Source organism: Nicotiana attenuata, chromosome 2, assembly GCF_001879085.1.
Source record: "Nicotiana attenuata strain UT chromosome 2, NIATTr2, whole genome shotgun sequence".
NCBI lineage: Eukaryota > Viridiplantae > Streptophyta > Magnoliopsida > Solanales > Solanaceae > Nicotiana > Nicotiana attenuata.
This window is the reverse complement of record NC_031990.1, coordinates 57611994-57621989: the sequence shown is the minus strand read 5'-3', so window position 1 is coordinate 57621989 and position 9996 is coordinate 57611994. Positions and strand designations below refer to the sequence as shown.

Here is a 9996-nt window from a genome sequence, read left to right as displayed (position 1 = left end):
TGGACCATAGTGATCTTTAATCTTGAATGTGGTCATTGTAAGCCCTCGACTCTATCCTCTGTAACAATCTAGTTGTGTGAGGGGTAAGATGCTTTGTTGCTAGTCCAAGTACCCGTGCGAAAGGTCTTGAACTTGCCCCGAATGTATTTTAAGGCGAAATCCTATGTTCTGATTGTAGGCTTTCCTTGGCCCGTTTGAGTTTTCTATTGCCTACCAATATTGTCATCCCTAGTCAACCCCTTCGAGCCTTTAGCCTTTCTCATTGGTAAACCATATTACAAACCGTTACCCATTCTATTGTGACCCTCTCTTGGAATCCGAACTTTCCTTAACACTCATGTGAAACAAATGGCTAAAAGCATAAGTTTGGAGGAGAGAAGAGGAAATTGAAAAAGGTATTAAAAAGAAAGAAATAATTAGAAGGAAAGGCAAGAAAAGAAAAAAGAACAAAAAGAAAAATGCAAAAAAGTGAATAAGTGGAAGAGTTGAAGGGATTCAAAGAGAGATAACGATCCCAAATATGGAGAAATCAAAAAGGAGAAAATGAATGTAATGATCAAGAAAGAGTGATAAGTCTCTCTAGTCCCCCAAGGAAAAGGAAGTTCCTCAAGGAATTGGCAAAGTGCGAGCCGAAAAATGAAAGATGGAGTGCATAAGGAAAGTGTAACCACTTACCCATATTGTATCAAACCCTAATCCAAAAGCCTTCATTATAACCCGAAAGAAGTCCTACTTGATTTTGAGTCGTGTGAGCTTACATTAGTGGTAATGTACATGAGGGGCAAGCCTATGGTACTTGAAGCCGTACTTGTGACATTCTCTTGAGAGAGATGAGTGAGCCTTTCATAAATTTTTGAATTGAGTGCTAATTTCTTAAGTGAGCTTGGCAAATGAAAAGTAGAGGAGGAAGAGTTTGGAGTCCACCATGACCTATAAGATAGAGCGAGAGTCCTTGATGAGTAAAGTCACCTCTTGAAGCTCAAATGCCAGTTAGAGCTATATGTCCATTAATGTTTAACTTGTCGCCTTGTTAATAATGCATGAGTGGTGTAGGTAATTGTTGGTCTCAACTGAGGTATGAATGGTTCACCCGTGGCTAGCTGTAATGACCCTTAACTGTTGGAGGTGGGAACTAATTTATTTGCTTGAGGGTAAGCAAAGACTTAAGTTCGGGGGAGTTGATAAGTGGGGATTTTGACTGCTTATTAGCGCCGTTTTGCTTTTGTTTTAGCCTAAAAACGTTGAATTATATTCTCGAAACTGATGAAATTGTGAAAAATTGCAGGAATGATGGAAGTTGAGCTCACGAGATGAAATCTGAATCAAAAAGGAGTTTTTCGAAACACAAGAAAATAAAATTCACAGAAGCACAAATGTGCGATGCATAGAAGGAATTCTGCGGCCGCAGAATTCCATCTACGGCCGCAAACCAAGAAGAAGAATTTAACAGACATTTGCGCAAAGTGCGGACCGCACTTGAGTTGTGCGGCCGCAAAGCTGGGCTAAGAGTTGAAGATCAGAGAGTGTGCAAAAAGACCAAGTCCAGAGCCTCTGAAGAAATTGCGGCCGCAGTCCTAATTATGCGGACCGCAGAAGAATTGCCTTGCGGCCGCAGAACTCTAGTTCCTGTCAGATGAAGAAATCTATGGACCGTACATGGAATTGTGCGGCCGCAGAACCTCCCGGGGGGGGGGGGCATTTTTGTCCGAGATTTTCAGCCTTGTATAAGTAGACGAGTTTCAAAAATTAGGTGAAGTTTGAACCTCTGAAAGTGCTGTCGTTTTTCTTTGCCACTTTAGGAAGTTTTGCATTATTTTGGTATTTTAACATTAGATTTCTTTATTTTAATCTTCCAATATGAGTTTAATTAGTTCTTCTTCTCTATTTTCTGTACTTTCTATCATGAGTGCTTGTTTATGATTGGGTGTTTATTATTTAGCTTAAGTTCATGATTCAATTGTAGAATTGATGGTTGCAAATATTGATTCATGCCTATTTGACTTAGTCTCTACTTGAGAAAGAGGGACTTAGTCTAGGATAACTTAGCTAACAAGGAATTGGGTCAATTGAGAGATTGATCAACGCAATTAAAGGGTTCAACCTAGAGATAGTAATAACCTGACTTGAGCTCTTATCAACAGTTTTGGTTGATACCCATTTGGTCTGAGAAAGCCAAATTGGGCAAAACCATTCTCTGACCGAGAAGTATTGAGCGGGTAATGTAGAGTTGTGAGCTAATACACCCCAATCAACAAATCAAGCATTAAAGTCTTTATCCCATTAGGCAAACACCTAGGCCATGGTCGCAACCCTAGACTTTTTATCCATTTGAAAAAACCTCAAAAACAATTATATCTAGTCTTCTGTCTTTAATTTGCAATCATTAGATTAATATTAAAATTAGAAACAAAAACCTCATTGTGGAAGTGCAATCTAGATATTCCACTTGCTCATTTCGAATATATACTCATAATTCCCATCTTAGCTCCTTGGGGATTCGACCCTGACTCCTAGTTGGCTATTTATTATTGCATACAACCGTTACATATCTCTATTGAGGTGTGCATTTGGATGTGATCACTAGTCATATCCTCCCATGTTCTGATTGACCCCGTCGGTAAGCTACGAAGCCAGCGCTTCACATCATCCTTCAGTGAAAAGGGGAATGTACTTAAGTAGACTGCATCCTTTGATACTCCATTGTATTGGAAGGTGTTCATGATTTCTTCAAACTCCATCAAGTGAGTGTTAGGATCTTCGTTCACTTTCCCTCTGAAAATGCAGTTGTTTTGGATAGTTTAAAGCAAGTCGTGCTTCAACTCGAAATTATTCACTGCTACTGGTGGAGGTCTGACACTGGACAGTCCCTGATTATAGACTGGTCTGGCATAATCACCCAATGCTCTACCAGGCCTAGGTATAGCATTCTCCAATTGGTCTTCGATCAAGGGTCAATTTAGATTGAATCTTCGACCCCCATCATCGTTGATGGTCTCATTAGCAGCTCTACGGGCTGCCTTAGCTGTTATCCGTGCATCTTCTTGTCTTTGTTGTGCTGCCTCTCTTGTAGCTAAATCTACTACGTCCTCACCGTCTTTAGCCATAATCCACAAACAATCAGCAATACACCAAATCCATCAAACCCTAAAGGGAACTACTCCATAGACATGGAGAAATTCATCACAAATATAATTAAAGTATAGGAAAACATAGATTCGATCCAAACTCGAGTCTTGAGTGAGGAATGACTGATGAAATCCTTGTGCTTGTGTTCTTCCAACTCCTCCTTAGCTTCCTTAGGTCGAATGTATGTCCAAAGTCCCATAACAAAAAATGTTTCTAGTGTATTTATACCAAGTAAGAACGAACTCGGACGAAACTACCCTCTTTAAGCCGAAGTGGGAAAACCTACAAACTTTTTACACCATGCGCCGCACTATGCCACGCAGGGTACATAGCATTAGTGCAATTTGCTCGGTTGTAAACTCTCTGAACTTAGCTTTTCTGACAAATTTTTGTACTGATGCTACGTACCATGCCATGCACTATGCCTAGCATTAGTGTATTTTTCAGCCAGACCCAAAAACTACAAGTCTCTGAACTTCTCAAATTTCTTACCCACATTTGCACGATGCGACACACTTTGCTACGCAGAGTGCGAAGCATTAGTACGAATATCATTACCCTTGCGCTTTCTTCCAACTTTCGTGTGCAACGCCGGTCCACGAGCCCAGACGCGATCCATGTTTAATTCCTTGGCTTTTACTTAGACTTCAAAGCTCCAGCTTATTTGATTTAGCTCCCGAATATCATTTTAACTCAAAATCACTTCCTGTAAGGCATAAAACATACAATAAGTGCAATACACTAACATTCAAGCTCAAACACAAGTAAAATGCAGTAATTTAAGTGCAAACTATGACTAAAATACGTGATTCTAGCCTACCATCAACAATTTACCCAAGGTGATCCAAGTAGCGGAATGCCTTGGGGACTATAAAGTGGAAGCTCGGAAGGATAGGCCTCAGCCGCCTGTCCGAGGGGGATACAAAGCGGGCCAGCCTAGCAATGGTGGCCCTAACAGAAGTGGAGGAGATCGGAGTGCAACTAAATATAAGGCTCCTTCCTCAGGCAGCAATATTGTTGCATCTAATAACAACGATTGGGGGAGGAAGCCCCTATCAGGATGCCGTCATTGCGGCGGACCACACTGGAACAATGAAAAATGAATGCCCACATGTACAGATGAACACTCATCAAACTTTTGATGATGAGATGTATGAAGATACAAATGATGCTAACCAGACAGAACCAATAGGTGCCTTCATCACACTTGTTTGTTTTATTTCTAAGGCCTTAGCGGGAACCAATAATGGTATTTGTAAGAAGAAGGACCCATGCCCAACCACCAAGAAAGGGAAAAAGAGGGCGGATGAGGGGCCTCCTCTGAACCAAGAGAAGACCTTGATGTTCGTAGAGATGAAAGTTATTGGCAAGCCCATTCGGGAAATGATAGCCACGGGCATTACTCACAAAGGAGTGCCAGTGAAGTTGGGTCCTTAGGAAGGAAAATTCAACTTTCGCGTGGTGGTCATAGATGACTTCGAGATAATAGTTGGGTTGGAATTCATGAGGCAAACCAACACCGTTCCTGTAACTTATGCAGATATGCTGCTGATGGGGGGAGCCAACGGGGCCAATCCCTACATTATCCTATGCACAACCATAAAGATGGCCACGGAGAACATCTCGGCCTTACAGTTGAAGAAGGGATTCAAAAGACATGAACCTATGTTTGGCTACCCTTTATATTAAAGATATTGAACGCTCTTCGGGTCTTATTCCTGCGTCTGTGAAGGAGCTGCTAAGTGAGTTTGAAGACGTCATGTAACATGACATGCCAAAGCGTCTCCCGCCTAGGTGCACTATGGACGATGAGATTGAATTGGTGCTGGGTATGAAGCCACCTGCCTGGGCGCCTTACAAAATGTCACAACCCGAACTCGCCAAGCTTCGGGTACAGTTGATGGAAATTCTAGATACAGGGATTATTGTGCCCTCCAAGTCCCCTTATGGGTCCCTTGTAATATTACAAAAGAAATAGGACGACACACTACGACTCTGTGTGGATTATCAGGCCCTAAACAAAATCACTATGAAGAACAAATATCCTATCTCGTTAATGGAAGACTTTTTCGATAGATTGGGTGGTGCTACATTGTTCACCAAAATAGACCCGAAGACAGGTTACTAGCAAGTCCGAATTGCTAAGGGTAATGAACACAAGACGATCTGTGTGACACGATATGGGTCGTATGACTTCCTGGTCATACAATTCGGCTTGACTAATGTTCCAGCCATATTTGCACCTTGATAAACCAAGTCTTCCGAGAGTACATTGACGAATTCATAATGGTCTACTTGGACGGCATATGGTATATAGCAAAACATTGGAGGAACACCTGGAGCACATGCGGAAGATCCTAACCCGACTGCGGGAGTACGAATTATATGTGAAGTTATCCAAGTGCTCATTCGCCCGAAAGAAGATTACTTCCTCGGACATGTCATCGAGGAAGGGCAGATAAAGATGGACCAACAGAAGATTCAGGTTGTCGCAGATCGACCGCCGCCTAATGATATCCACGTCTTGAGGGAATTTCTTGGATTATACAACTTTTATCGGCGATTTGTGAAGAATTACTCTCTCATTGCAGTGTTGTTGACAGAACTCCTAAAGAAATTCATGCCTTGCGATTGAGGTCCCAAGAGAGCGGAGGCCTTCAACGCATTGAAAGTGACTATGTCTAGTAGCCCCGTCTTGGCCCTTCCTGATTTGGCCAAGTCATTCAAAGTACAAACGGATGCCTCTGACTATGCTCTGGGCGAAGTCTTGCTACAAGAGGGGCATCCAGTTGCGTACGAGAGCCGTTGAAGGATGCAGAACGATGCTATGCCACCCACGAAAAGGAATTATTGATTGTCGTCTATTGCCTACGCCATTGGAGGCACTATCTGCTGGGAACCCAGTTCGTGGTCAAGACAGACAATACAACTGTTAGCCATTTCATGACCCAGCCAAAGCTGAATGGCCGTCAGGCTAGGTGGCAGGAACTCCTAGCGGAATTTCACTTCAACCTGGAGTACTGAAGTGGGAAGACTAACCAAGTTGTTGATGCACTCAGTCGGAGGGTTGACTTAGCATCGGTGTGCCTACTCTACACCCTAAGGTGGAGCGAAGTGGCAACCACTATAAGAGGCCAGATACAAGATCTACCCCCAGAGGATCCTGCTGCACAGTATTTGGTCGGTTTGGTAGGACAGGGCAAGACTCACCAGTTTTACATGAAAGATGGGTTCCTGAAGATGAAAGGGAGCCAACTTTATGTTCCTAAAGGAGGAGATCTGCGAAGGACTCTTCTGATGGAATGCCATGATACTTTGTGGGCTGCCACCCAGGTGAAGAACGCACCATGGAATTGTTGCGTCGTGCTTATTATTGGCCTCAAATGGCTGATGATGTTGCTTAGTATGTGAATACTTACCTAGTATGCCAGAAAGACAAGTCAGACCGCTTGACACAAGCATGACTTTTGGAGTCATTGCCTGTTCTAAAGAGATCTTGGGAAAGCATTTCACTGGATTTCATCATCGGATTGCCCAAGGTCGGAGATCTTACAACTATCCTGGTTGTGGTGGATCAGTTTTCCAAATATGCTACATTTATAGCAGCCTCACAACATATATCAGCATAAGATACAACTCAACTCTTCTTCTCTCATGTTGTCAAATACTAGGGTCTGCCTAAAGACATCGCTGGTGATCGCGACTCTCACTTTACTAGCAACTTTTGGACTCAACACTTTAAGTGCCTCAGGTTCAAATTGAGCCACAATTTAAGTTTCCGTACGCAATCTGATGGCCAGACGGAGCGGTTCAATGGAATGTTGGATGAATATCTTCGCCATTTTGTTACCAGATCGCAGAAAAATTGAGTAAAGCTTCTGGATGCTGCTCAATTGTGTTTCAATTCACAAAAGAGCTCAGTTAAACAAAAAGATTTTAAAATTATTACCGGACAACAAACGCTACTCCCATACAGTGTGAACGCCCCAAACATGTCGAAATCTCCTCGAGCTGCTAACTTCTCGAAGGAACGGAAGCAAAATTTAGAGATAGTACGGAGCTATCTTGTCAAAGCCCAAAAGCGGATGAAGAAGCATGCTAATCAAAATCGTCGCTTTATTGAATACCAAGTAGGAGACAAAGTGATGGTGAAAATCCCAAAGCGATACTTGTTTGTAGGGGTCCATGATCCTCGTCTGTTGCAAAAATACATTGGACCCATGTCTATTGAGAAGCGCATTTGGAAAGTTGCATACCAGGCTGGGGTATACCAGGTGGATACCCCAGCCTGGTGGAAGATTCATCCAATCTATCATGTCAGCCTTCTGAAACCATTTCGGGAAGACATGGAGGATCTTTCACGGAGCCAACTCACAATACAATATTCGAGGCCCTAATTCAATCGAAAAAGGCATGTAGAAGCTATTCTCGATGATCGAGTGGTTCATGCTTCAAGGAAAGATCACCAAGAGTTCTTGGTGAAATGGCAGGGTTGTAATATAGAGGAGAATACTTGGGAGAGGGGAACAAACCTCAAAGCCTACAAGAGCCTGATCGATGATTACCTTACAAGTAAGGCGCCGAGGACGTCACCAACTTAGGTGTGGGAGAATGTCATGAGCGGCTTTCCAGCCATGGCCCATAACCCCTTGGACGCGCCCGCGCCAAGTGAAAAATGCGCATGTGCCTATGTCGCCCCACCGATAGCCCTCGCCAGCGCGCAGACAGTGCTGTGCGCGCATACTCGATGCTAAAGACAAGGTTGCTGCCAACTGACCTGCTTCTACCTTGTAGGAATCTATGTCCTTTTCATTGTAAATATATAGCAGTTTTATTTCATGTATTTCCATTATGTCTCTCTAGCTTAGTTAGGTCAAGTCCTGTAACTTGGTTTATTTTTTTTAAGCATTATTAGGGGGGATCAAGCAATCAAACTTTATAGCAAGCAAACAATTCTATGTACTGGTGTCTTTCCCTCTCGACACTGTGTTGTTTTTCTGTAATAGCTTTAATTAATGCAATCAAGCTTTCTTTCATTCTCAATTTTCTTTCTTGTTCTCTCAATTGCTCTTGATATTGATTTTTCCGTACGGCAATGACAATATCGTTTAGCGTATGGAGGGGACCTCAGTTAGCAGATAGTAACTACGCGGATATCGGTTGCTTAGCCTTAAGTCGCCATTCCAAGGAATCTATCAGGAAGGCGCCGCGTAACATGTGTGAATAGAATTGCTCAAGCATGAATTATTTCTCTTTTAACAAGGCTACTATGAAGATTAATTGAGAAAGAGTAAGACAAGTAAATTCTTTAGAAATAAAACCTAATCAAACTTATAACTTCTAACATGAATGTCTATTGGTACAATTCACATGCCCAAAGACTTGAAGAGTGAGTGGGGAAAGCAAAAGGAAAAAAGGGGACACAAACTTAGCTGACATACAGTTGGGGAAATTAATAACTTAAAGTTATCCAAAAATTTGTTGCCTTGTCATTCCTATCCACTCTTCTATTGCCAACTCTACACTTTCTTTTCCCCTCACGTGTCACCTTTCCCCCAAAAACCCTACTACTTCCCTCCTTTAATCAAATTGGTCCAGCCCCCACTAATTAAACCCCAAGACTTCTTACATGCCATTTTATCACACATTAGCAAGTCTTGTTTAAAAAGGAAAATACTTGACAAAAACTGACCTTGTTCGTGTTTTCCCCCTTATATGAAACTGCAACTACTTTCTTCTTCTTCTGCCACAGTGTTCAGTTCAGACACAACCCAAGAACCAAAATTGTTACAACCTTAACCCTACTAAAGTTTCCTTGATCTCCTGAGGAAGCACTTGGGGGTACTATATTTATCAACAAGAAGAAGAAGAAAAGAAGAAGAAGTGAAACCAAAAAAGGAAAGTTAAAAAATCAAAACTTTAGCCGACTTGGAACCTCCTTGTTCCACCCCTCTTCCAATACACCCCAGGTTAGCTACCCCCAGCGCCTCCTCTTTCTTTGTTTTGTTTTCTTACTTCTTAATTTGGTATATGAATTATTTGCCTTTGTGTTTGCACGCGCCTTAACATGCTAATACTCCACGCACACACATAGACAGACAACTACAAGAGAATTACCTAAGACATGATTTGGGTGTTTGTTATTTTTTAATCCTGTTCTAAAGACTTGAACTTTGGGATCTCTCTTTTAGTGTTTAGCAGTTTCCTTTTGGTTTGTGTACTTGGTTCCTGTTATGTTTGAAATTGAGCTTTATTTCTGTCTTTTGAGCTTAATAATCAATTTAGCAAGTCCCAAAAGTTTCTTGGAAGATAAATTCTTGTAACTAAGTTGTTCAAGTGACAAAAGAAAAACCCAATTCTTTGTCCGGTTTTGTATTAGTATGAATTCTTTGCCCGACTTCTTTGTTCTAAAAACCCTAGAGCTCTATAGAGAGGATACTTCAACCTGAATTGTGCCTAAAGATGGTGTACATAGATGTTGGCAATATTCTTTAAGCAAAAACACCAACTGTTATATTGTAAGATTTAACATCAAGAAGACATGATTAATAAATATTTATGGTGCAATTGGTCCTCATGGAAAAACCAATTGTATTTGGTGCAATTGGTCTTCATGTAAATGATGTTGAAACCAAGAAAAGTATGGACTAGAGACCATTAAGAAAGACTTGACCTTTGGGATTAATCGATGGCATTATTTATATTTTGAAATTTAATTATATTGAACCAGAATGTGAAGTTCAAGCGTTCTGAATGGGGTTCGCAATTAAGTATTTATACATATATAATGTATATATATGGTGTAAGCAAAAGCTACTGGGTTTTTCCGAACCCCATAGCTGATATTGTAGCCCCCCCCCCCCCCGTATT

General features: G+C 41.6%; 1 protein-coding gene across 1 annotated transcript in view; it reads left to right on the top strand.

Annotated features, from left to right (window-relative positions):
- The window catches only part of LOC109210972 (G-box-binding factor 1-like), a 7770-nt gene continuing 6492 nt past the window's right edge, over nucleotides 8719-9996 (top strand). The window contains exon 1 of the mRNA XM_019374456.1: nucleotides 8719-9095. The gene's annotated coding sequence lies outside the window, so the exon portion shown is untranslated. The remainder of the gene's footprint in view (nucleotides 9096-9996) is intronic.